General features: G+C 48.4%; 1 long non-coding RNA gene across 12 annotated transcripts in view; it reads right to left on the minus strand.

Annotated features, from left to right (window-relative positions):
- The window catches only part of LOC104695365, a 45,474-nt gene extending 21,180 nt beyond the window's left edge, over positions 1–24,294 (minus strand). For 2 of the 12 annotated variants that reach the window (XR_005602479.1, XR_005602472.1), the window contains exons 1-3: positions 23,247–24,268; positions 20,572–20,686; positions 20,124–20,437 (exon numbers count right to left, since the gene is read on the minus strand). This is a non-coding gene — a long non-coding RNA (uncharacterized LOC104695365). Of the gene's footprint in view, positions 1–11,173; positions 11,239–11,828; positions 20,438–20,571; positions 20,687–20,832; positions 21,098–21,816; positions 21,933–22,710; positions 22,987–23,246 lie in introns of those variants that run through there. The other 10 variants (XR_005602475.1, XR_005602477.1, XR_005602473.1 and 7 more) reach the window with 10 other exon arrangements.
- Between the last annotated feature and the right edge of the window lie 2,963 nt (positions 24,295–27,257).

Raw genomic sequence — 27,257 nt, forward strand, 5'->3', positions numbered from 1 at the left:
TAAAAGCCAAACTACTTTTTACCCAGCAGGCAAAAAAAGAGACATAAACAGGTCTGAATTGTTGCAGGCATAAATATTTTAGACAGACTAGAAAAACCTTTGGGAATTTGAGACCGTAATTAAGCCCCTTTGCAGACCATTCAGTAAACCACAGCCTGAAGGACCCTGTGGTGGGTCCCAGTTGAGTGAGACATTGAAAGGGTGTAAAAGGCAGCACACCCACTTCGCCCAGGGGCTGTTCACCTGTTACTGTACACAGGTCACAAAGTCAAGAATGGCTTCATAAATGTGCCACAAGCATTCCATGCTCCTGTGTGCAACGTGGGGTGCTTCAGCTGACAGAAGAAAACAGAGAAGACGAGTTTCTCCTTTGTCTGCAGTCAGCTGATCTTTCTTCTTCTGTTTCCACCTCTTTCTGCCCACCTCCTTCATCCCTCATCCAAGCTCTGTAAGCTTCCTATTATTCCATATGATTTTAAATCAATTTGTGTTAAACTATTACTGTTCTAGATGCTCTTTCGCTCTTCCTGTTGCTCAGTAGGAAGTAGACTTAGTGGTGCCACCCTAACTAATGAAAGTTTATTTAAGAACAGCTCAAACCCATTAAAAATTAGCAGCTTGATCCCACAGATCTGTACTCAAGCCATCAACCTCCAGCCTGGACTGATCACTGTGGTGTCCAAGAAAGTGCTCTTGGCAGATCCCACACTGTCTCAGATGCATCTTTACATACATTAGTTGCATTAAATAAATCATTATCACTGCACCAAACTACCTTCTGCCCTCATTACATGTTGAAATCTCAGGACCTGCTTGGGACTACTCTGCACTGCTGATGTCTGTGACAGTGCCATCCACGGAGTCACCCCGAGCCAGACACTGCAGTCAGGCTCACGCAGCAGCTTGGAAGCACAACAGTATTTTTAACATCCCAGAAACAGTTACTGCATCATCTCTCTTTATGGCTTTCCTGGAATATTCTTTTTATTCTCTGGTTTGTACAAAGCACTGTGTCTAGGACCTTAACTCTGCCTGCTCAGACCCGATGGGTTATTCCTGCCCTGTGAAGAACGCATGGACTTCCTCTTGAACATGATTTTAAAACTGTGTTGATGATGAGGAGAGCAAAGCACAAATTCTGATCAGAGCATTTATCAGATCTCTACTCTTTGTGTGACGGTAGACAATGTTTCTGATTACCAGAGAACAAGTGTACTGGTCTCTCCAAAACACAAAATGAAGATTTACAGAAGATACGCTCTTTACTTTTGCCAGCCTGAGTCTAGAATTCATTCTCGACAGGTTGGAAATGCCAAGCCAAACTCTTTGAAATCTTTTCTTAACCTAGCTTTTTATGAAGGCTGAATCTCATTGACAGGTCTGCTTTTACTATCAGTAGTAGGGCAAAACTCCTCAGGTTGCTCTTTCACAAGGACGCTATTAGTTTACTCCATATTGAAGTTTATTAGGCTTTGGCTTTTTATAAGGCAGCAGCAAGTAATTGCATGGAACACGTGTTTTCATTGTCCCCATCTGTAATTTTAAGAGGGTACAATGAGAGCAGAGATAGTGTATAAACACCTTACAAAAATAATCTTTGGGCTTGGATAAGGATGCATTGATTTCAGTCATCTGGTTATCACCAAAACTTTATGTGAAAGCACTGAATGTATGTTTTATTTTAAACACTTAGCTCCTCTAAATCACAATCACTGATTTTTTTTTTGTTTTTGACAGTAGCAAGAAACATCAGCTAGCTCTCCTCTTAGAAAAAAAAAAAAAATAAGAAGAGGACCTACAGCCCAGTGTGTGGCCAGACAGGACATTACTTCATCTTTTGCCAGTTTGGTAAACAGTAAGCCTTATGAGATTTAGCTGGGAACTGCTGCTTACTCATGTTCCTTGTAGAGCTCGGGCTGTCTGAACATGGATGAACATCAGACAGTGCCTCTGACCAGCAGCAGCAGCTCATTAGGGTGGCCATGGGGCACATGAGCCTCTGCATTCTCTTACTTTTCATTCCCTTGTCTCCTTTTGCTTCTGTTTTCTTTCTGCTTTTTCCCCCCCATTTCTTCTCTTTGTCTGCTATTTCCAGTCATTCCTGTCTGCCCTGTTCCTATTCTATCTTTTCCCTTTGCTCAGGTGTTCTGTCCCTCTCCTCTGCTCCCTTCAGGAGAGGAGAAGGGGGTACTGCTGTAATTTGGTGTTGATTTCTTACCTAGCCTGGGGTAAGCAGCCAAAATGTAAGGAAACAACAGCTATTTTGTTTGAAAAATGTCACAGGTCCTTTAGGGCCCCGATTCAATCCCTCCAAAAAAATTAATCAACTGCAATTTTTAATAGGCATCAGATCACAACTCAAGGTACCATTCCTTAAATGCAATAATGAGTCAGCTCATTCTAGAAGTTGCCGCATTTGGAAAACATTTTGCCAGTTATTCATGAACAATTCTACAAAATTAATCACAACCATTATTTAGTGAGCTCTGTCACATCAACTTTGCCATTATTCAATCCCCTTGTTCTTACATACCTATTCAAACCGTGAAAATAAAGACTTCTATTTACTTAAGCACATCTTTCTAAACATCTTTAAAATGCAGTAAACTCTTGGTTTTTTGCCTTAAGTCACACAAAGGACGAGACAATAAGAGCTAACAAGAGTTCTCACAAGAACACTAGAGAGATGATAATGCTACTATCACATTTTTAATATGAGATAGGGTTCTGCACCTCAGATTTAATGCACACAGAATAGTTGCAAGTACAATGGCTTTTGGATAATGACATCTAGAAGCATGAAATTACAAGTGTACTGACAGGTTTTTCTGTGCTTCCTTATAGCACAGAAGCTGCTGCTCTTTGTCCCCCACATCCCTTGTGTCAGAAGCAGCCCAATACTAATAAATCTTGAACACACTTTTGAGATTCATAGCAAGGGCTGCAACACCTGGGTGGAATTTATAAACATGTCTTAAAATTGTTTCTGCATCATGCTAGAGCACAGACACAGAAGGAAAGGTCTCTTTGCCCTGTTACTTGGCATCATAAATGAAAATAACTTCCTCCCTCTGCCTGGGATGTGATCTCTGATATGCACAGTTCTAGCTGGACGTGAAGGGGGCAGGTTCCCAGCTCTTGCTGGAGCAGCCGTGGACAGAACTGCATGTCCCTTGCGACTAGTAGAGATGGGGCAGCCCTGCAATGCTGCCTTCTAGCTCACTTGGGGAACCAAAGATCTTTTTAGGACACTTGCTGTAAGTATTTATGAGTATTTATGTAAGGTAGCAGCAGGGCTTTAAAATCTGGCAGTGCCTAGACTTCACAGGCCTCAAATCTGCTACACAATTAAGATTTGGGGTTAAATTTCTTTTTAGGCATTTACATAACCTCAGAAAGTGCTTTACTCAGAGCTGTCAGTCAGAGAAGTTCCAGCATAATTTCTAAAACATTAGCGAGTTTCACACCCAATGTACAGCAATCTGTTTGGATCCAAAAACTAGAACATGCTGTAGTAAACAGGTTTTTTTCCTGATCTCATTTCATGTAATTGGGCAGGAAAACGGAGGTATCAGGGGCTTGAATCCTTCCTGGAAGAACAGCGCTGGGCAGAGAGGGTGCTGCATGGGTTACAGTACTGGACTGTGACTCCTCAGCTCATCAGACCAATTCCCTCTACCTTTCTTCACTCACTTGGTAATCTGATGTCCCCAGCTTTTCACTGAGCAGCAAGTTAACCCAGAGAACTGCAGGGATTTATTTAATGCAACAAAAGCTTTTGTCTTGTGACTATCAAGTTTAAGTCATTGTATGGATAGATCCTCTGGAAATCATACTCAGACTTCCAGAGCTTTAAAGTAGCTATTTGGAATCCATCAGTAGAAAGATTGGAAGTTCCTAAAGAGAGAGGTCCTTAGCTGCTGTTTCTTTAACCAAGACTCCTCTCTCTTATGATTTCCAGTGAGTTCCTGCTCTCATATTCCAAAGGTAATACTAAATTTCTGGAGGGAAAAAAAAAAAAAAAATCACTAAACTTTTAAGATTATATTAGCATAAATATTTACCATAGAAAATAATTTACTGGCTTCCTCAGTTTCCTTCCATGGACACCCTCTTACACCACACTGTGCTTTATGCATACGCAAGAGGAAATCCAAGGCGAAAAGCCCCGGGCCGTGCTGATGCCCTGGGCGCCATCCTTTGAGCCGGGCAGGGAGGAGCCGTGCTGCCCCGGGAGCTCTGCACAGCCTCCCGGCAAGGCCGGCTGCTGCCGCACTGCTCGTGGGTGGCAGCCCGGCACAGACCCCTCCCCAGCACCGAGCGGGAGGGAGTGCTGCAGCACTGGCTGTCCCCGGGCAGCCCCTGGGCCTCCGGGCAGAGCCACGGCCCAGCAGCGCCGACACTCAGCACCACGCCCTGAGATGAGGAGCAGCGGCACGGGACAAACCTAGGGGGCCATGGCCTTGGCCTTTGAGCAGGTGGTTATCTGCGATTTTTCTGGGGGATTAGGTTGTATCTGCTCATTACGGTAATCTACCACCCTGACCACTGAAGCTCCCTGAGCTCCCAAATGTCCTGGCCCCAGGTGACCCCACCTGGCCCTCTGTGAACCCCTTCCATCCACCACACACACCTTGTGTTCAGCAGCTCCATGTACCATCAGCCTTTAGCAACATGCATAGAACTGTTGTCCTGCCAAGACCTTTTCCTTCCAAAGGAGACCCATTTCCCCCCACCCCTTTATCCATTCAGCTTAAAGAAATAAAAGGAAATAAAGGAAAATAAGGGGATTGTGAAATTACACATTTATCACCTGCACATTTGTGTGGGGGAAAATATTCTCACCCAGCACCACTCACACTTCCACGCTGTTTTAAAGGTACTATGCTTGACCCTGTGGGGAGCTGATAGTACATTTTGTACTGCCAGCTTACTACAGCACCTAACTCCGGGCAGTGCTGCAACACTGCAGTTATTCCGTTCACGTGTGCCTGCACAGGCAGGTGCACACGCTGAGTGTAAAACACAGCTGTATTCTTAAAACAAACATGTTCAAATTGCGTCATATTAACAGAGTATCTTTTGGCTTGAAGAAAGAGCCACCTATTTTATATCCCTTATCAATCATGATATCTAAATTTGGAGCATCCAGGTAGCATACTCACTGATGTCTCAGTCAGCTCCTGTGTTTTCATTTTGACAGTATTTTTCAACCCCAACACCAAGTAGAGAAGCAATTCATGATCCGACTTGTTAAAAACAAGAGCAATTGCTCATGTACCCTGTGCAGCAGAGCTGCCACCCCACTGGGGACAGCCTGACAGCCTGCAGCCCCTGTGCAGGCAAGGGAGCACAATTGCATGTCCCTAATACTGTCACACCAGTCTCATTATTTGGGGACAGGATTTTCTGCATGGACAGCATTTGGGGTTTTTTGTTGTAAAAGAAGAGAAATGGCTAAAATATCAGTCTTCCCAAAAGCTGTCAATAATAATAATAATAATAACAATAATAATAATAACTCAAATAAATCAACTTGTTTTGGTTTTCTATATAAGGGCATGCTGAACTATCAAAGGACGATAGTGTTCTCTCTTCCAAAGAGAGACAGGTGATGACTCTTCCCATATCTCACGTTATATAGGGTTATTCATATCCTAATACTTGTGCTACGTATGTATGCTTTAATGTCCTTTTTGAAATGGTGCAATTGAAGCTCTAATTGGGGTGGCCAAACCCTCTGTGCTGTTTCAGTCCGTGCTCACGTAACATCACAAACTCAGCAGGGTTGTCCTGCATTTAGACTGCTTTAAGAAACTTTGGTTCCCATTTTTCGTGCTGTCCTGTCTTTCCCCACTTGCACCTTGGCACAGGGAGCAAACAGAGCAGCACAGGCTGTAGTGTGCTCCTATACTTAATTCCCTGAGCACAAAGCAAAGATGCAAGAGCCCGGAGCAAGGATCTGTCCTGAAAGAGATTGATATGGAATTTGTCACCAGATAGAGGAAGCTGCAGAGTTTGGGGTTTTTTGTACCCTGCAGGAGCTCTGAATCAAAATATCTAGAAAAAGTGCAATTCAGTAAAAATTAGATCATCCTTTTCATCATTGTTTTCATCTCCTGAATCCTTGCAATAGCTTTAGCATTTTGGAAAGAGCTTCACTGAGAGGCAAAGAGGTTTTGTCCTGAGGAGCCACTGCCCAGCAAGGGTAGATCTCCTTCTGTCACCTCCAGGCAGCAGATCCATGCCACCCCACATCCTGGCTTCCCCTGACCCTGCGTCCAGAGGACCCGCTATAAAACACTTCAGCAGTTCACACAGGCATCGGCATCTGCCTGAGCCCAGACATCCAAGAAGCACCAGGAACAGCAGACATTGCAATGTTTAAATGTGCTAACAAATAAAACAATGCATGGCAGCAATGTTCCAACTGAAAGGTAAAACTCACAGCTGGAGCAGGCTGAAGGGTGGTGGCTCTGTGCACATTGCAGACTCCATCCTGCTGAGAGGGGACTTGGCAGCTGCCTGTGCCTCTCCTGTGGGGGTCAGCTCAGACCTGCCCGTGGCAGAAGGGATGCCACACAGCCTGGCCCTCCCCCCTGCCACCAAGGCAAGCTACAGCTGCCCCTGCCTTCACTGACTGCATTATTTCCAGCCATTAAAGCATTGCTCTGCAGGCACAGATTTTCATGTCAGAATCTAGGAGCTACAGAATAACCCTACAAACCAAATTATATGGCTGAGACCCCCTTTCCCCACCAGGGCAGAAACAATTTTGATCCCATTTGTCCTCTAGCACTCTTTTCCTACAGGTGAGTGACCCACAGTGCTTCACCACAATTAACCATGGCCGCAGCTTTTAGTAGCAATTTGTTTTCAATTACCTCCTTCAGGCAAATCTGAATGATTACCACCAGTTTTTTCAAATTTCTTTCTGCTGCAAAGTCTGCATCGAAGTGTTCAAAACGCATCAACTGTTGATCCCGCAATATTCCAAAGAAAGCATCGGTTGCCCCCGGTGGAAACCAGGGTAGCCCAAACCCTGTGTTGCTTTGCCTGGCACAGATCCATGGGCACGGACAGAGATTTCTCCCCAGTGAGAAGCGCAGGTCTGAGTGCCACAGGGCCACCCTGGTGTGAGCCCTGCTAAGTCCAGGGCAAGTGCACACCTACTAACAAAATCACTGTTGCCTGGGGTTGCAGGGCCAGCAGGCAAGTGGCAGCAGCTCCTGTCCCAGCTGAGCCCTCTGGGGTGCTGACTGCTCCCAGAGCAAAGGGTGCTCACACAGGCTTGGGCACATGCTGCCCTCCAGCCCTGCAGCATCACCACCACTCTAAGGTAGCAGGGACCAGACTTAAGCTGATCCTAACAGTAGTTCTTCCAAGGTAGGGAAATGAAGAAAGGAAACTGCAGCGCACTGTGGATCCTAATTGCATTTGCTCTGCAGGCTCTGAAATGTCAGTCAAACAAATACGCCATTGCCTTTACTGCTCTGCAGTTGCCATTTACTATTTTACTGGGAAATTGTCCAGGAAAGGGATACTACCTAGAAGGGACCATTATGCTAGCACTAGAAACCAGCAATATTTCTGAACAACCCCATGGGCCCATTATCTGTTCCTACACTGCGGAAAGACAAGAAGAGCAAGAGTGAGCCAATTTGTGTTTGTGGTAGCAATTGCAGCAGTAGAGGGGATGGAGACAGCCCAGGACCCAGCGGGCACATCTGAACTGGTGCACGCTCTGGAGCTGTGACAATTCACACCAGAGAAGAGCATGATTCCGTGAGTGAAGAAGAAAAAAAAAAAACATCTTAAAATGAGCTCTTTTATGAGCCTGAGTTTCATTATGCAACTTTATCAGAGTTTATGAGGACCAGAGTAAGCAATATGAAGACGCAGAACATGCCCACTCTCCAGCTCTATCAGTCCACAAACCCATTAATTTCCAGGACATGCAGAGACCATGGGCCAGATGGGTTTGCTGAAGTGACGAACCCCCTTTCTCTGGGAACAGCTCCACTAAAACCCTCACTTTATCTCTGGCAATGCCTCCTGCCCTCCAGAGAGCTCAATTCCTGCTATAGGCAGCTCCTTGATATTTAACTACCACACTGCTAGATTTGGAGTGAGTGATTGAGATATTTAATAAGCAGAATCATTCTGAATCACCCCATTTTACCAGTACTTTATTTCTCCTCCAAGTCAAAAATGCATTAACAAGGGGTACTCAGCCCACTTCTGCTTACTGTAATTCCCCACCCACTCCCCACAAAGAAACAGATTTACCTAGACTAGATCCCACTGACTTCTAAGCAAAGCTCAGTCTGTCTGTCCTTCCCTCTCTTCAGATAGTTCATCCCAGAGGGCAGCCTCAGACCTACTTATATATTCAACCTCTGTGGGCAGGGTAAGCAGGGGCTGTGCCCAGCACAGGTGAGGAGGAAACCATCCATGGCCAAAAGAGGCAGCTCCCACCTCCCTGGAAATCAGCTTAGCCAGGAAAACTGTGCCCTTCACACCAGCACCTGTGGAGGCTCACTGTTTGCAGAAGGTTCAGCAACCATTTCATTTCTGACATTTTTTGGGTTTCAACACATTGTCTCTGGCCCTGAAAGCATAAGTGGATCAATGCTCGGTTAAGCTCTTGTGTCAGGGCACCCTGTCCCTGGTACTGGGGCAGCCCTAACAAGGCCACAGAGTGTCCTGCAAGCAGGGGACAGGGATGGGGTCACCACCAGCAGTGCTGTGGCTGCTGTCTGGCACAGGGACGGCTGTTCTGCTGTGGTCTGCCGGCTGCGTTCTCTGCCTCACAGGGATGTACACCATGAGCATTCAGTCCCTACCTTATTCTTTGCATACTTTTTTGGCTCTAGGTATATTTTCTGCAGACATACAAGCTGAATGAATGCTATTTTTTTAATCATATTAAACAAAACAAGTGTCATCTTTTATCACCCCTTTGTCTCTCAGATTGGATTTCTTCAATTCACATGGGTTACACATTTTCATAAACCACATTGCTGCAGTAAGCTGTGTTTGAATCATCATTTAGAGAAGTGAAGATTTAATTTCATGGTGGAATTAAGGTTGACATTTCCTTTTTATTTACACTACACCAAGGATTAATAAGGCTACTATAACCTTAATCTTTGATAGCTCAACAATAGAATACTCCGGGATTACCGCAAAAGCTGGATTTTAACTCTTTTAATCCCATTATTGTTGATAACCTTATCAACACTGTGCTCCACCACAGAGGTGGAGTGGAAGGATCTCAGACTCTGAAATTCCTTACCATGGAGCAACACTCATAGTTTAAACAGAACAGCCAGAGACAGTTGCTTGGTTGATGCCTGCAGTGAGGTTCACAGTTTGCAGTAGGGCTGCAATGCTGGTTTTAAGCGCCTTGTCAGAGATCTTTGCCAAGAAAAACATTGGTCCAGTGGCATATGTTGGCGGAGCAATGCAAGGTTGCTCTAATTCCCTTACTTTGTTTTTCCCTCCTCCCATGCGACAACTACTCCAAGAATCAGACTGGCAGTCTGGCAAGTTGAGATCCAGAAACTTACTGCTAATTACCATGTTTACAATTCCCAACCTGTCTGTTGGTGCCAACAGTCAAACTGCATCCTCTTGAGTGCACCAAAAGACACTTCCTGGCAGTAGTTTCCTAAGGTTCCAGGCTGGCTACATTAATTACTGTTAACTTAATTTTTGCGTATTGAAAAGCAGCTTTAATTAGCAATTCCATGGATCAAAATCATCCTTTTACGAGTTTCAAGGAATAGCAGCTCAACTTAAAGACTACTTACCAACCTACGAGTCTTTGATTTGGAAACACAAGTGGTAGTAAATTTATATGTGGCCTGATAAATAAGGTAGGCAGAGGTTTAATAAAAATTGCACCAGGAAACGAAAGGTTATGCCTTCCCTTTGAAGTAAAAGAAGCAGCTCTTAAAAGGCAGGTTGGATATATTTTATCATCCTCAGTAAACATTTGACTGCACAGAATAAACTACATTCTGATGGTATATCACTGAATCAAAGTATTTAATAAATTAAAAGAAAAAGCATGTATTTTATGAATTCAGTGAAAGAGAGCCCAAACTCAAATAGCTGCAGGGCAGAGCCTGAGCAGAGAGGATCCCATTTGTGCCCTGTGAGTCCTAGCCTGAGACTCCTGAAGGCCATCTGACTACTCAGTTGGGATCCCTTTTTGTTGAGCACATGCTTCAACCCCGCTGGAGTCAGCAGAGCCCACAGGGCTGAGCAGTACCTGGGAACTGGCTGCCTGCTAAAGGTCTGTGCCCACGGCCATGCCTGCAGAGCCCACCCAATGCCCACAACTCCCTCTCACAGCAATACATTTCTAACCTGGATTTTCCATGGCAATGGGATTCAGTCTCCATGATGGGGCCTTTAAAACAATCAGTTGCTGAGAACTGCACTACATCGGCTCTCTGAAGATGTTTTCCTCTGTTCTCTGGCTGGTGTGAAGCTAAAAGACTGAGAGCAGGGCTAGCCTGAGCTCTGCCCCGATGTAACTTGGTGCTCCTGGGGTGGATGGGCTGCTGGCTGCAGCACAAGGCTGCTCTTGGTCAGTGCTGCCCAACACTCTGGCAGCATGTGGACGCTGCTGCAGCCAACGCCTGGCTGTGCTGAGGCTGCAGTCAGTCTCATCTCTTAGGGGCAGTTTGGTGTGTCACAAGCATCTGAACATGGACAGTTTTAAGAGGACCCTGCATTCAGACTAGAGCAGCACCATGCCCATATCTGCTTATAATAACACTGGTCCTCCCTGTAAAGAGAGGCCTCGGGGTCTGATTTTAGGCCCCTTTTTCTGAAAACTTGGTCTAACTGGTGCTGTAACAGGCCAGAGTGAGACTGTCTTTTCTGCCCTGCAGCAGATTCTCCACCATCTTACCAAAACCCAAGACACCAACCAACTTCCCTGCTCTCCTGACAGTGTTTCACAGGCTGCCAGCCACTGCCAGGCTCCTGCTCTTGCACCACAATCCTAATCTGTGAGATTCCAGTGGGCTACTAAGGAAAAGATAACCCAGGGCAAGACTCAGGTGTATGAAAAGCAGTGTGGGGTAGGGGAAATAGAGCCAAAGCAGGGAGTAAGCCAAGGAGACAGACATTAAAATCAACAGGCATTTTAACTTACAGGGGAAGAAGGGAAGGAAAATGAATCAGTGCTCCCAGAGGAGGCAGTCTGAATCTACTCAGATCCTAAAGCAAGAGAGTGGAAACAAGCATTTAAGAGCAGTTCATTTATACAAGGCATACTGAATATACTGAGCAAACTACCAAAGGAGGCAATAAACCTGCATCTTGGAGAATGGTCTAAAAGGAGTTAGATTGGCACTTTAGAGCAAAGAAATATTTGAGGCTGCAAAGGCAAGCAGCAGTACACGGAGACACGTGGACACAGCTCACGTGGCCCACGCTATTGACGTGTTTTCCCTTCCCAACCCAGCCTGCTCAGCTTGATTACTTACATCTTGTGTAACTTACATAGTCTAAAGAGAGTCGGCCAATTTCCACTCAATTTATAATTTAGCAACCAGAGGAGCTTGATTCTTCTAATTTACATAAAACATACATAAAACTGAAAACAAAATAGCTTTAGAGCATATGGGCAAAGTACACAAGAGCCACAGAGGAAAGCAGGAGTGGAGAAGGATATGGAGCAAAAGCACTGTCTGGATTATGCTTTGCTAAGGGCTTCTAAGTGCCTTATTTATGACAAATATCTCACAGACAAACAAGTTTTCATCATCACAGACACGCGTTGGTGGACAATCAGCACACAGACCTACCTAACCAACGCCATAACGCTGGAGCGGGCTTTTTTACTGCATCTTTCTTTTTCTAGGTAAAGAAATATTGTTGAAAATCTTCTGCAACCGTATGGCAAGACGGCACCAGAGTGTATCAAAGTAGAACTGCCTTCCTCCCGTTCCCTCTTGGACATCTCCTTTTCTCATGAAGAAAGGCAGGGAGCTCTCACGCTGTGGGTAAACCGAAGTCAGCATTCAGCTTCCCAGGAAGCAGCAACGGGGCTGCACTCTTGTGACCATTTCTCCTGCATTCCTCCTCCATGACTGCTGGGTTCTGGCAGAGCCAGCAAAGGCATTCTCTGAGAGGAGACACCACCTGCCAAGTGTGGAAGCTGGTATTCCTCCCATGGCATGGTAGGCTCCAAATCGTGCCTCTCTTCCCCATTTGCCTGAGGAGTCATCCTGGGTACTAACAATAGACTCCATGGAGGCTGGTGGAGCTCAGGCTGCCTCACCAACTTCTGTCTGAATTCAGTCATTTCCAGTGAGCAATGTATAAATAGATGCTGCCTCATTATTGATGTATCTTGTGCAAAGGGTTTAGCCAGGGATGAAGCTTGCCTGCTTTCCTTTTATGGATGAAAAGCGGGATCCCATAGCCTTTATGTGAGATCTCTGCACATGTCAATCAAACCACACCAGGAGGAAGACTCTGTGCTCTTAGGTCCATGTTAAATGGCAGCCATGCGGCCACAAGAAAAGTCCTTGGGAACAAAATGCAGCTTTGCACGTGTGTGCATCTGTGTATAGGCACATTTAAAAATATGCACAACAAAACCAAATGAAAAAGGAATTCTAATGGTTGCAGCCTAATTTTTCTATTCCTTTTCAAATCCCAAGATCAGGCTGTAGTCTGGGCTACTCTGACACAAATCTCATTTGACATCGTTATAAACCACTGATTTGCACTAATGGAAGAGTTAGCCTCTGATTTAGGAAGCAGACCTTAGTGGCTGGCCCAAGCCTGAGCCTCTCAGCCCTGCAGTCTGGCTGTAGCCCATTGATACTTGCCAGCTAAATTTGATCATGAAATCCAGTGAAGGTGAGCTATCGATATTTCAGAAAGCCATTCCTCACACTTCTGGGCAGCAAACGGCCCATCACTAAGAAGGCCAGACCCTTGTCAGCATGAGCTGACTTATATGAAATGAAACACTGACCTCACTGCTAGCTCCAGTGTTAATCTCAGAAGAGAGATTTTATTAGAGAAAGCAGAGCTACTCTTCTGAGCCTCTCTATGGGGCACACATTTAAGTTTTGCATCCAAGAAACATGGAATACTTAAAATAGAGTTGCATTTGGTAAAAAATAAAACCTGAAAACTCCGGATAGGTATTGTGTGTGTGGATTTCTTTATTTGATTTGTTTCCCTTGCATTTCTCATCATGCCCATTTCAGCATCCTTTCCCTCGCTGGAGTTTTTCATCCCCCGGTACCAGAGAGGCTGGAGCAGAGTGAGCAGCACCGCCTCACTGCAGCTCCAGCAAAAGAAAATTAAACATGTCTGTGTTCATCTCTAACCAAGGGTCTGGACTGGCCCTGTCTGCTTTGCTGGTAAGAATTTACACAGACAGAAATGACAAGCATCTAAACAAGAGGAGCAAAAGGGAGTGGGTTTGGCTCTTGCTTCATAGAGCAGGACTTGCAGATCCAGTTTTCATCAAGGGGCTCTTTGAACAACCAAAGGCAAATGGATTTATGTTATCACATGTGCGACAGCCACATGATGTCACAACACAAAAAAGGACAATGAGCAGTCAAAAAGAAAAGGATTGTACTGAAACCTTGAAAGTAATTATGTTATTGTGTTCTGCATAACTCATACCCTCGCAAACATGCAGGGAAAAAGGTCTTTTTCTTAAAAATGGAAAAATCACCACCTCTTAAACTGAGGTCTGAGAAAGTTTCCACTGCTCTCCTCTATAGTTCAAGATATTGAGAAGAAGAAATTAGGAGATTAAATCATCCTGACATTTCTAAAATAAAACACATTGAGAAAGAAAATCCCTTCAATCCCCTCAAATCTTTTGCATGTGTTGTAAACAGGAAGGAGGACAGTGAGGCAGCGGAGGAAAGTAGGGGAACAAGAAACAGTTTTTACCATAGCGGTCATTTTGAACAACCAGAGCATCAAGACTGTAATAACAGTTGCTCCAGTAAAACAGAAAGCAATAAACTGTGTAACAGAAGAATGTTTCATGGAAACTTGATGAAGAGGTAATACAAAATGCATTTTTCTTGGAGTAACCAGGTAAGTTATCTCCTGAAGAATGATTGTTAAAGGAAGAGTTTCCAGATGGTGGGAAGCATTAGTGCATCAACCCTCCCTGCTCTTACTATTTGCCACCTAAATTAAAGAAATAAAATAAATCCTTAATAATGCAGTAACTAGTGATGCCTTTTTATTTCAATTTTTATCAGCGTCTTGTTAGGAGAATGTGAATACTTGCACAGCTATTACTATCAGATAATCTAAAAGTAGTCATATGAAATCTACATTATCTTATGAAATCTACATTATCTATGTAAATGCCTCTGTAAGATGCAGTGAGATGGTTCTTTTTTTGGTAACAGGCTGCACAATTGCATGCTGTACTGTTCTGGTTCAGAATGTTCCTCTTTCTCCAATTAGAGAAGACCAGTCCCATGTTGATCACTTTATCTTTGATTTCCAGTGATTTAAAAGATTGGTTTGACCTGTGATCATAAATAAACGTTGTGATATTGTCCTGATTTAGTAAGGGAACCGCTAATATTCCAAACAAGGTTATGAATCAGCAATTGTTAATATTAAAGTCAGCTATGTTTTTCCAACATTTCATGCCTCATGCAATAATGTGAAAGGGGGGTACACTGCGTGCAACTCAGATGAGCTGATACAGAACAATACGGTGGTGACAATTGACCCCAAAGCAGATAAAAGATCTACTTAATCTGAAATACTCTTGAGTAGTTTGGAAAGTGTAAGTTACCTCTTGTGGGCCTAGCTCTTTCTTTCTAGTGGTATAACGTGTTGAAAAATTATCGGAGCCATTTCAGCTCTGTGGAGCTGAGTTGCAACAGTCAGAGGCAAGGAGGCCTCCCCAGATGGCTTTCCATCCCTGGTGGGGTGAATACTGCCTGCTGTGTCTTGGCCAAGTTAATTTTACATCTCCCAGGCAAGAGCTTTCCTGCCTGAAGATTTCTCTGTTGCTTTATATCATCCCCACTGGCTAGAGGGGTATTGGGTTCACTGAAAGGAAATGTTTCTTGATAGCCACACTGCATCCGTGCATAATTTCTAGGTCTATTTGCACACACCAGGCTACACTGCTTTCCTGCAGACAGGAGAAATTCTGAACCCCCTGAAATCAATGGAAAATTCCCACTGGTTTTTGCAGAAGAACAATTTCAAAAGCAGGATACTCATTTCATTTATCTATATGGGCATTATTATGTAATTTTGGCTAGGTATGTATATTAATAAACTGCCTTTCAGCTATATATTCAGGGCTCTTATTTTTCCCATCAATCAACCGCCTCTAGTTTCTGGAACATTTCACCCAGTTTTTTGTTGGCTGCTTATAACTAGATACTGTTTTTCCAGGAAGCAAACTACCAAACGTGTGTGATGTTCCAGCCCTGGTTTCAACATTTCTGGTGCATACTTCCAGCGCCACACTGCGATATCTCCTCACCTACAGTCCCTGGTGCCTCACCTCTCCTCTGCCCTCTGACTCTGAAAAGCTGGGTCACATCTCCCTTCTACCATTACTTCCTGAACTCTTCTCTTTACCTTCCTCAAAATCCTCTCTGTCCTTTGAAGTCAGACTCTTTCCATCACCTCTATGAATTCTGGCTTGTTTTTTCACTTTTAGACTACTTATTTTTGGCCTGTCATTTAAATTTCTTTTGAGTCATTGTTATTATCGAGCCAACATTTATAAATAGCTCTATGCATTGCAGGTATGTGATAATCAAGTCCTTTGATTTTTGAGCAATTCAGTTACTAAATGATAGCAATAAAAAGCATGTAATCATCATGGGCGTTAGCCCAGGAAATGTTTCTACCATTAAAGCTTTCAGGAGGTAGATGATGATTCTGGTAAAAATTTATGGTTCTTAATAATGAGTGTTATGATTTACCTTTACAACACTAAATGGTGAGGTGTCATAACAGCTACGGGTAATACCTGGGGGCGATACTTTTCAGAAAAATAGTAATCTATTAAAAGGAAGAGAAGAAAAAGCCTTTTGTGTACATAAAGACATTATTTATTTTAAAAAAATGCATAAAAATCCAGTTGTGTACATTACTGCTAATGTGATGTAGAAAGGCAGAGAAAAAGGCTAGTTAGCTTATTCTTACAGCTGCAAAGTATGTGTAGAGCTGTGTGGATATTACTGTTTTCAGTTTCCTAAAGAAAACCCTATGAACACTAGAAGCCACCTAAATTAACACGAAAGACAATAACTTGTCATGGGAAGAAAGTCTACACTCCCCTCAAAATCATATGTAGTCTTAAAAGCAGAAAGCAAGCAGAATTGAGCCCAAGGAAAAACATCTGCATAACCGTACATATCTACATGCAACACTGTGGGCATTTATTTTAGGCAAATTTGCCGCAGCAAGAGGAACACAGGTCATAAATACGCACTGCAACAGCATGGTCCCTGCTGAGGTGAGTGGGTGTTGTGCCTCTGTCAGGTCTGAGAGAATGGGGCTTTTCTACTATGCTCTAGCCTCTCCTCAGAGAGGGCGGCATGTGTGTGTATATATTCCATTCAGGGATATATGCATATATAAGGGCTACAGATTTAAGTATTTCTGGAAAGAGCACCTGAAATCCAATGGCAGTCCTTATCACTTGATTTAGGGTACTGCTAAGCAGAGAAACGCTTCACGTTATGGGCAGACCCAGGCAGGGCCCGTGACCCTGCCTGCACAGGACAGTAGGGAGCAGAACTACTCTTGGTTCTCTCTCTCCCGCTATGGGGCATGATGTGCCCATTGTGCTCGGGGACACAGCCCTTGGGGTAGCTCCCCACTCTGGGAAGGCCCGGGCAGGGCGGGGGACAGCCAGTATCACAGCGTCACCTGCGCTGCACCAGGGCCGCTGCCACACCAGTGTCTGCTCTGCCATTAATGCCTGTGCTGCTCTGGGGGCCCTGGCGTGACAAAGACTTACCTATGGCAGCAGCCTTCGAGGCTACTCCAGTGGAGAAAATTACCAGAGATATAAATCTTCATAGGATTATGGCCTTTAAAGACAAGGCTAAGTTCAAGTAATTATTTCTGGGCTAATTTTTTAATTTAATTTTCTACCAGGATGCAGACTACAAAAACCATTTTAAAACACAAATTTAGCATTCTGAATTAATTAAATATGCCCTCACCAAAATAGCTGTTAATGCACAGCTGGTGCTACCACAAACCTCATTCTATAATGTCCTAGGAAATGCTCATACTGGTACAATTAAACCCCCTTATTTATAAAGTAATTTCTTATTATGTTCCGCTATAAACTTTTAGTGTAATTTTTACCATTAATGAAATATCATTAGACTACTAGAGGCAGGGAGGTTTTAGAGTTATTTTTTTAGCACATGGGATTCACAATTTCTAAAGGAAAAAAAAAGTAGGAAGTGTAGCATTGTAAAAAATCCCGTTCACTAGGGGTCTAATCTTTCCCACAGTGAAATCAATTGGGACTTTGCTATTGCATTGGATAGTAGAATTTGGCCCTAAATATTTTGGATTTAACATGAGCAAGCTTGCTTTCCTGACCAGTCCTGGGGAAGCTATGTGCATTCCCAGGATCAGACCCACAGTACGAGTAGTCACTACCTAGAGGTCTGTTGTTCAGAAAGGACCACTTCTGTCCCTCAATACACACAGACCCCTGGAACTGCTAATGAATGGGGGGAGTCTCTCTGAGATCATGCTATTGGGAAACATCATTCCAAGAGCCCTTATTCTATTGAGCATTTACACAATATTCTAGAATCATTTTGGTGAGCATTCCCAGTATTTCTCCGATCGGATCTTTCACTCTTTTAACCCACATAGCATAGCAATTCCCAAAAGATTTTAGGGAAGAGAAATCTATAATCATCAAAATGTTAATTTTGACAATGACAAAGAATACATGCATTAAAAATGCATCAGCCCTGTCATTAAGGCATTATTCAGCAAAACCATCTCATCATGCTTTACAGAAAGCAACTAGAAGAAACCAAGTATAAAGAACCATTTGCTAAGCTTGTATTTATGGGTACTAGTCCAATGCATACTACACAAGGTACTCAACCAAGCAAAGAGCAAACAAATCCACATCCATTATGTGATGAAATGGGAACTCCTAATAATAGTCTAAGTCATGACTCAAGGGAAGATGTCAACTAAAAGCTCTGACCAGAGGAAGGTTTGTAATACAAACCTGGATGTTTAAAATAGTGTTTCCATCGCTGTTCCTGCAGCACTTGTGAATGTGGTTGTGTTATGGTGCTGAACTGACTATGATTTAGCAGCTGATCGTGTCTTTTTAAAGCATAATTTAACATTATTTCTGAGGCTGTTGAACATACTAAACTACAAGAAAAAAAATCTGCTTTCAAGTGGTATTAGAGAAACACAAGGATCAGAGTGCTAGCATCAAAGATGTGTCTAAAGAATAACAGATCTGCACGTCTGTTACAACGAGCACTCCACTCACTACTAAAGGCAACAGACTAAGATTCCTTTGGCAGTTGTTGGAAATTATTAAGTAGAACACAGACAGCCTTTCAATCTCTAAGCAAGAGAGAGAGAGAAAGACATTCTCCATCATCCCACCTCGCACTCTCAACGATCACCCCACGCCTGGCTTGTCCACATTAAAAATAATTCCTAGCCCCATCATAGCTGAGGTTGGGGAAGGATCCATTCAAAAAGGCTGTCTTATCACAGGACTCCAGATCTTGCTTTAAAATGGCTTCTGATCTAATTCACTTAAGGCTGAAATCTGGTCTCACAATTGTGACTACGTAGCAACAAGACCTGGGATCATATGGGCATGTGGAGAGGTCTTGAATGGCAAAACACAGGGATGATCACACCCTGCTCCTTTTCTCTGCCAGGCTTGTGGGCAGATGAGTAGGGGAAAAAAGACTGGAACTACGAATGCTATGCCTGGACTTTCCTAAGCACAACATCTGACAGACTGATCAGGCTTTTAACCAAAGCCTGTGCCCTGCTGCTGAGATTGGAGAGTGGGACAGATGCACCTCATCTATGTTAAAGCAATGGGGCATGTCTTGGCCAGTTATGGGAATCAACGCTCCCTTAGTTGTGTCTCCCACCCTTTCAGCTGCAAGTAACATTTGGGGAGTCCTGAGCTCTTAGAAAGGGCACAAATAAGCCACCACCTGAGCTGCAGAAGGGAAAAATCCCCTCAGCTCTGGCCCTGAACACGTGTCTCAACCTGGGGCCTCAGATGCTGACAAGCTCTTCTGGGCGGGAGCTGGTGTGAAGGTGGATTCTTAATCCTGCCCTCACCAGGTTGCAGGGTGAGGATAAGAGAGCAAGAGGGGCATCACTCTCATTGAAAGCAACCGGCCTCAAGCTGCTCCCCAGGAGCGGCCCCGCTGGATGGCCGAACCCCTCCGCAGCCTGGGAAGACGGGCTTCCCCGGGCGTCGGGCGTTCTGCGCCCGTGCGGGGCGTCCCCGGCCTCGCTAGCACGAGGTGCTCGGCATCTCCCCGCCCGCGGGCACCCCCAGCCCCGCACGACTCGGCTGCTGCGGGCGCGGGGGCCATGACGGCCAGGGGGCGGCAGCCCGGGCTCTACCGGCGGGTGCGGACGGAGCCGGGGCCGCCCCGGCCCCGCCGGCATTCCGTGTCCCGGTGGGAGGGACCCCTGGCAGGCGACGCCGGCCGCCTCGGTTCCCCCATCCGCGCTCCACGCCGGAGAGGGGCGAGGGGCCGCGGACGGAGCGGGCTGGGGGCTGCCGACCGAGTGCCGGGGTACCGGGGCTGCCCGGACGGGGCGAGAGCCTTGCCCCGGCCCCGGCGCAGTCTAAAGAGCGCTGCCCCCGAAGGCGCAGCCCGCAGCGGCCGTGGCTCCCCCGGCCACCCTCTGCCGAGGGGCTTGGCCAGCCTTACCGCGGCCCTCCCCAGCTCTGGGCTTGCTCCCACGCACACACACACACCGGGCACCCCCCTCCACAAGAGACAGGGCGTTCGAGCTCCCCCCGCCCGGGCAGAGACACAGAATGAAACATTGCAAAGCGTAGGAAAAGATGGAAAAGGTGCTACCTTGGCAACTAGAGGAGGTGAGGAGCCAGCTGGTGGGCTGGGGGCGGTCGCGCTGCCTGCCTGCCTGCCCGCCGCCGGTACTCTCCTCGACTACGCGTATTCTTAAGCAATAACAACGTAATCCGTATTATCCACCCAAGAATACCCGTCACCGAAGAGAGTCAGAAAGCTGCTGCTGTTGCTGCTGCTGCTGGTGGAAGTGCTGCACCGGGACAATAAATCCATAACTATAATTCGCCTCTAGAAGAAGGAGAATCCACAAGGGTTGCCGAGTGATCTTGTCCCATATCCAGTGGACGCTGAACCTTCCCATCCTGAGGAAGCGAACGAGAGGAGTAGGCATTTAATACACACACGTAGTCTCTCTGCTCTCCTGCTCCCTTACTGGAGCGGGCGAGGGCTTGCAGGCGACGTGAAAGGAAATAAATCAAAGTAAGGCTGAGTTTACCTGGTGATTGCCTGGTTTCTTCCTCTGTGCTTCTCTGGTATCCTATTCCCTAGCTGTATGCTCCATCAATTCTCTCTGGGAGCTTGCAAGAGATGTCATACGCAGCAACAGATTCCTGTAAAAGAGATGCACGGTTAAGCACACAAATATTACAAATCTGTTTGCATAGGTGGGCTTGGGAAAGCTCCGATAAAGCAGCAGACACGCCTGAGAGACTTTTCATCTGGGCTTTGGAAATGCATTTTACAAGTCCTGACTCACACTGACTCGATGTGCTACCAAGAGGAGGGAGGGCGGAAAGGAAGGCGATGGAGAGGAAAAAAAAAAAAAATCAAAGAAAAAAATAGCAAAGGCTCCGATCTCAGCAGAGGCACTCCTCTTGTCAGGCCTCCTAGCGCCATAAAAATCTAAGGCGAAAAAGGCTTCAAAGTACAAATTCAGCGCGCTCCTCTCCCCGCGTGTGCCCGAACGGCGGAGCCCGGCGGCTGCGAGGCGCCGAGCCGGGCAGGCGGCTCCGCGGCGACGGGCGGGGGCGGCGGCAGCGCACCTCCGCCCTGACACCTGCCGCCGCCCTGCCAAGGTTTGCAAAAGGCGAACCGGGGGGGAAAAATAACAATAATAAAAGAAGTTATTTCCGAATGGTGCCTGCGGCTCTGCCTGTCACCCGGAGCAGTTCCCTTATCAGCAGCGCTCGTGCCTGGGGGAGGCGGGAGGGGGAAGCTTTGTCTGATGATCTGCCGCGGTGATAATAAACGTTTATTGTTCGCCAACTAAATAGAAAGGATCTCTGCAACGTCATGGCACAGCACACTTTGCCTAGCGCTAAAGAAACTTCTCCGTGCTATTTCACCCCGGCTCCTGATGCTAAGAACAGCTTCCGTGCGAGTGATGGGGAGGGGGCAATGAAATTAGCACCGCACGGTCCGAACCCGCGCAGGGCAGGGGTACTCCGCACTTCTTCAGCCATGAGTAATTACGCAGCACACAGAGCTCTCATTATCCACTGCACTCGGTGACTGACCAGCTTGTTGATTAGATTCCAATTGAAATTAATACAAGATGCTTGCTTTTGCTACAGATTTCTTCCTTAACATGAGCCCTTGCCTCCGCTGACGTATTACCACTATGCTTCCTACGAAAACATACGAGAAGACAGCATTTGTTTTGTATCACTGAATCTTGTTTGAATTTAAAAGAAAAGAGAAAAAGAGAGAAAGAGAAAAAATACTTTGATAGCTACATTACCTTAAATAATTAAAAAAATATTTCCAACACACTCTCCTCTATTTTAATCTCATTTTAGGTGTAATTTCCTGTATCCACTAGCACAGCAAGCTTTCAAGTCGTATTCTAAATGGCAGCTGGAAAGTAAATAACAAACACTGTAATTTTTCCCCGCTGTGAAACTGAAGGCTGTAACCCCATTAGCTGGCGTTGGAACTCAAATAACTGATGCAGTGGGTTTCCTTCAACTTGAACAAAAGCCGTTTGAAAAAGTGAAATGCACCGAGTCGTGGCGAAAACACTCTACGGTGATACCCTAGACCGATATTCTCCGAAATTGGGAGGCGCTCCACAAATGCATCGGGAATTAGGCAGAAATCCAAACTTTGCGTGGGGCTTTTTTTGTTGGTTGGTTTTTCTGGGGGTTTTTTGTTGGTTTTGTTTTTTGGGTTTTTTTAAAATATTAAATAATGCGATTCTCGGGGAAAAGCAGCCCTGCGCGGCGCCAGCGCTGTTCTCGCTGTGTCCATCTGACACTGCCCTTCCCCTCCCCGAACAGCAGCCCCCCTACTCCCCGCCAATACAGCGCCTGCCGAAACTTCCCGTGCCCAGCCCCGCCGCCGCCGCCGCCCCGCACCGGCCGCCCGTCGCACCCCCCGCCCGCGGGCCCCTCAGCACCCGCGGCGACGGACAGCGCCGAGTGCCGACCGCCGGCGCCGCTCCCGGGCCGCCGCTGCCGCCGGCGGGGCCTGCCAGCCCCGTGCCCCTGCCCCTGCCCGCCCCGGCCCCTGCGCTCCCGGCCGGCCGCACGCCCTCGGGCACCGGGGGAGCGAGCCCCGGGCGCGCTGCCCCCTCGCACCTTCTCCGCGGCGTGCGGGAGGTGCCCGTTGGCGGCGCGCCGCGGCACTAAAATACCTTTGGTTCACCGGCTCCGGAAAGCCATGTTTATCGGCGCTGCCGCCCCGCTCCGCGCCGAAAGAGCCCGGGTGCCGGAGCGCTAGCCCGGCGGGGTCGGGGAAGGGCCCCGGGGGCACCTCCGCCACCTCCGCCTCCTCCGCCGTGCCCGCGGAGGGGGACGCACACAACACACACACACACGCAGAAGGGAGGGGATCGGATGGAGGGAATTAAACAATTAAGCTATCAGGAGCGGAGCTCCGAGCAGAGCTAGGGCTCTCCATGAAAAGCAAATTTCAGAAGGGGGAATATTGATCCCATCCGTCAATAGAAGGGCACGATGTCTTTCCGTGTAAAAAATTGTTTTGAATTAGGGGGCTCGCTGATGAAAGGGGTGGGGGCACAAGAAAAAAAAAAAAAAGAAGAAGAAAGGAGGAAAGAAGAAAATATTCATACCCGCTCAAAGGGAGCCTCTTTTTAAAATCGCTGGAAGCTCGCTCTTTTTGCCACTACCCAAGTAACCACCAGAAATCCACCTCTATTGAAGCGCTTACCCTTTAAATCCAGGTTTCGAGCAGAACTCCAACTGTGTGTAAAGCCAGGGAGTCATCTGATGTGTGATGGGGAATGGGCTCTGGGCAGCAGAAAGCAGCTTTCTCTCCTGGTGCCGGATTACCATGTTAACAAACCCCGTGAAGGGACCCCGGCGCCTCTGGCTGGCCATGTCTCGTTGCTTTCACACATCGGCGGCTGCTCTTGCTTCCCATGTCCCCGGCGATCGCCTCTCAGATGAATGTGGGCTTCCAGAAAAGGAGTCGGGGGGGAGAGGAGGAAAAAAAATCGCCTAATGCAATCAAATCGATCTGATCTACACCATCTGTCGCCTGCCACTACACACAAGCGTTAAAATAGGAAAACGGGAGACACTGACAGCTCAGGAAGGTTGTTCTGCAGAGTTCATTTTTAGCAGAGCATAATTGGGTATGGACAGCATACAGTTACCAAAGCTGCTGTTAACCATCCAGTAGAGGATCCCGAACATGCTAATGGTGGATTAATTGAGGAAGATCTGACGTGCAAGCTTCATAGTCTCTTATTCATGACTTCCCAACGGGAAAGGACCAATGCCGTGTGGGACTATGGTAACACAGAGTCAAAGAGCTGCTAAGAAAATGGCTCTGTGTTCATAGCACCTCTCTCTGATAACAAACATATGTCGACCAGAACCGTTTAGCAGGATGGGGAAAATGAAATTTTCTTAGCCGAGGTTAGCAATTCCCATCGCTTGCGCTTAAAGACAAGTGAAAAATGGACTGCGGGTCTAAGGCGCTTTCAAGTGCTGGTCTCAGGCTTTAAGCTAGTGAAAGCAGACGGATCCTGCTCAGACGTGGGGTAAAACCCCAAATCTCTTACTTCTTACTGTGACCAAAGTGCATCCTTAGCAAAGCTCTAAAACAAGCAGCTCTGCTAATTTCATCAGGAATGACGCAAGGTCGTTTTAATGCCAGGAACCCTTTTGACTTTTTCCAGCAGGAATGGCTCTTGGGCAAGACATTTCCGATCACTGAAATTTGACATAATCTCAGATAAATATGATTTGGGGGGTGGGGGGAGAGGAAGGGGGCGGCGAGTTGGGAAGAGACGGAGTATGCATCCAGACCTGCAATCAGCCCTGCTGCCAACACTCCAATTTGGTCGCGTTTCCTAGTCTTTCCTGAATTATGAGGTTATATGAGCCTTATATGTAATTATTAAAGCCATGTATGTACACAAACCACAGACGCCTACGGCAGCCGCGTCTACACACACCGACCGGGAGACAAAGTGCGCCCGTCGGGATGCTCTTTTCCACTCCCTGATGAATCCATTGCCAGGGGGGAGAAGGACTGCTAGGACAAGCGAAGACGAGTTCTCATCCGCCCCGCCCCAAGCCCGGGCGGAGGCTCCGGGCAGGGCCGCGCGGCTCGGGCGGCGGGCGCGGGGCCGGGCCGGAGCTGTCCGCCCGCCCGGTGCTGAACGGCGGCCCGGCCCCGCACACAATGGCCCCTCTCCGCCGCGCAGGGCGCCGGGCGGGCTGCCGCCTCCTCCTACAAAGTCTGCGCGGTCGCCCTGACAATCGCTACAACAATTAGGAAAGTTCTCCTTCGTTTCCATATCTCCTGTCTGAGTCGCAAAGAATAATAACGCCAATAATACGAATCCAAGCAGCTGAATGTAAGCGTTCCGGTAAACAATTATCGTTTAGGGTAATTCTGGAGTCAACCGCATGATTCTCCTGGAAGTTTGTGTTAATCTCTTTAAAATAAATCTAACAGTTATGAACTAGATTAGCCTTGAAAACGTAGCCTAAAGACAAATCAAACACTTTACACGATCTTTTGTTTCAATATACATTAATTAAGCACTGCTGCCTACCTACACAGCATTTTCGGGTCCCGGCCGCGGCGCCGAGCCAGCGAGCCCCGCTGCCTTTGTTGGCATTTGCGTCAAACTATTGCCCTCTGCAGGTCAAGTCCCAGCCGCGGCGAGCGCTCCGCCGCTGTCGAGAGCTCCACGGACAGGAGCCGCCGGGCTCGGCGCCCCCGGCCCCCTCTTCGACAAAGATCCAACTTTTGTTGGGTTTGGTTCTTCACCACGAGGGCTCAGACGTGTTTTCTTTAGGAGGGGCTACGAGTGGGGAGAGCCGGCACCAACACTGCTCAGGCCGTCCTCAGCCTCCATTTCAACCCTAGCCAGGAGAGAAGACAGAACAAGGCGAGGTGCCACTCTGAAGACGTGTTGTTTTCTTTCTCCCCTTGTCTCCGTATGACTACGGCAAGCTTCCTAGGCAAAGCCTGCCCTTCCCCTGCGTTTGCAGAAAAAGCAGGAAGAACCCAGCACCAGACAGGATTGAGCCGGTGGCGACACTCAGGATCCCCCTCGACTTCCCCAGTCGGGCAACTTTTCTTCGGGCACAACTTGAGAGTTTGCTTCTCTCACTCCCGATCCCAGGGCGACCTCACGGGAAGCCAGGCGGGCTGCGGCGGCGGCTGCGAGGGGCAGCCCGGCAGCAGCCCCTCCCTCCGCCCCAGCCTCTCGCCCCCCAGCCCAAAGGGATGCTTCCTGCTCCTGCGGAGACAGCGGGAACTTTGGGCCCGCCCGGTGCCGCTCCGGCAGTCACGCTCTGCCGTGCCTCCGTACGCATCGGCACCGCTCACACGGTAACGAACAAAATGCTGTACCAGAGAAAAAAAAGCTCAACCAACCCAGTGTTACGGCGATCTAGTTACGGTTTTGTTACTTATAATTCAGGAGATTCAGTGCCCAATAAAAGGGGGCCGCTCCCTGTCTTTTTCCCATCCCACCTACACACGGGTTCGTAAGGACCCGCTCTAATACCCTCTCTCCGCTTCCTACCCGGGGTTAACACTGTGCACACGGGCTTCGGCATCAGCTCGGGAGCCCGGCACCGAAGCCGCCTGCTCCCGCGGGCTGCCTGCGCCGCGCTGCCCGGCGCGCACGGCCGCCTATCACCGCTGGCATATGACGGTCTTTTCCCGGAGCCGCAGCGAGGCGGGGAGGGCGGCTGGGCTGCGGGCAGGCGGCGGACCCTGTCCCTGCCGCAGGCGGCCCGGGGAGGGGGAGCGGCCGCGCACCCCGCGCTGCCGCAGAGGCGGACACGCGCCGGCCTTTTGTCTCCCGGCAGCCGCCGCCCATCCCGGCCGGGGGCTGCCGCTCCGCCGGTCCCGCTTCCCCGGCCCCGAGCCGCACCGGGCGGAAGCTGCGCGGGGGCGTTCCGGGCCCCGGCCGGCCCGTTCCGCACCCGCGGGAGCCCGGCAGCGCCGCCGCGGCGGGGCTGCGGGGCTGCGCTGCTCCCGGGGCCGGGCGGGGCCGGGCGGGGCCGGGCGGGGGCACGGCGGCGCTGCCGGGGGGGCTGCCGGTGCCCGCGGAGGGGAGCCGGGGCCGGGCCGGCCCCCGGGCCCCAGCCGCCTGCGCGGGCGCGGGGCGGAGCGGCGGAGACCCCTGCTGGCGCGCAAGGGGCAGCAGCCGGGCGGGCAGGCGGGGCCAGGCCCGCCCGAGGAGGCGCCGGGCCCCGCCCGGCCCCGCCCGGCCCCGCCCGGCCCCGCCCGGCCCCGCCCGGCCCCCGCCCGGCCCCGCCCCGCCCCGGGAGCAGCGCAGCGCGGGCGGCCCCTGGCCGCTGCGAGGAGGTGCCCCCACCCGGGATGACGCCAGGGACGAAGGGGTGGGCACAGGGCAGGGCTGGGAAAGGAGGCGAGCCGGGTCGCCTATCCCCTTCCCGAGACAGGGCGAGAGGGATGCGGGGCTGCGCCAGCATCTGCACTCTCCTATTCTAGCAGCAGGAGCGGTCGCCTGCCCTCGGGAATGAAGGCACTGAAGACACCGCCAGCTGGCTCTCGGCAGGGTGTCCCCTCCAGGGGGCTGCTCGGTGGGGGTAGGATCCAGCCTCTAGAAGAACGCTCTGTGTGCTGCCCTGCCACCTGCCCCTGCTCGCACCCACCCCGTCTCCCATCCTCAGCAGCCAACACGAGGAGTTCCTCGTTCAACGTTACCTTGACCTGTTCCAG

This window comes from Corvus cornix, chromosome 8 (assembly GCF_000738735.6).
Source record: "Corvus cornix cornix isolate S_Up_H32 chromosome 8, ASM73873v5, whole genome shotgun sequence".
Lineage (NCBI taxonomy): Eukaryota > Metazoa > Chordata > Aves > Passeriformes > Corvidae > Corvus > Corvus cornix.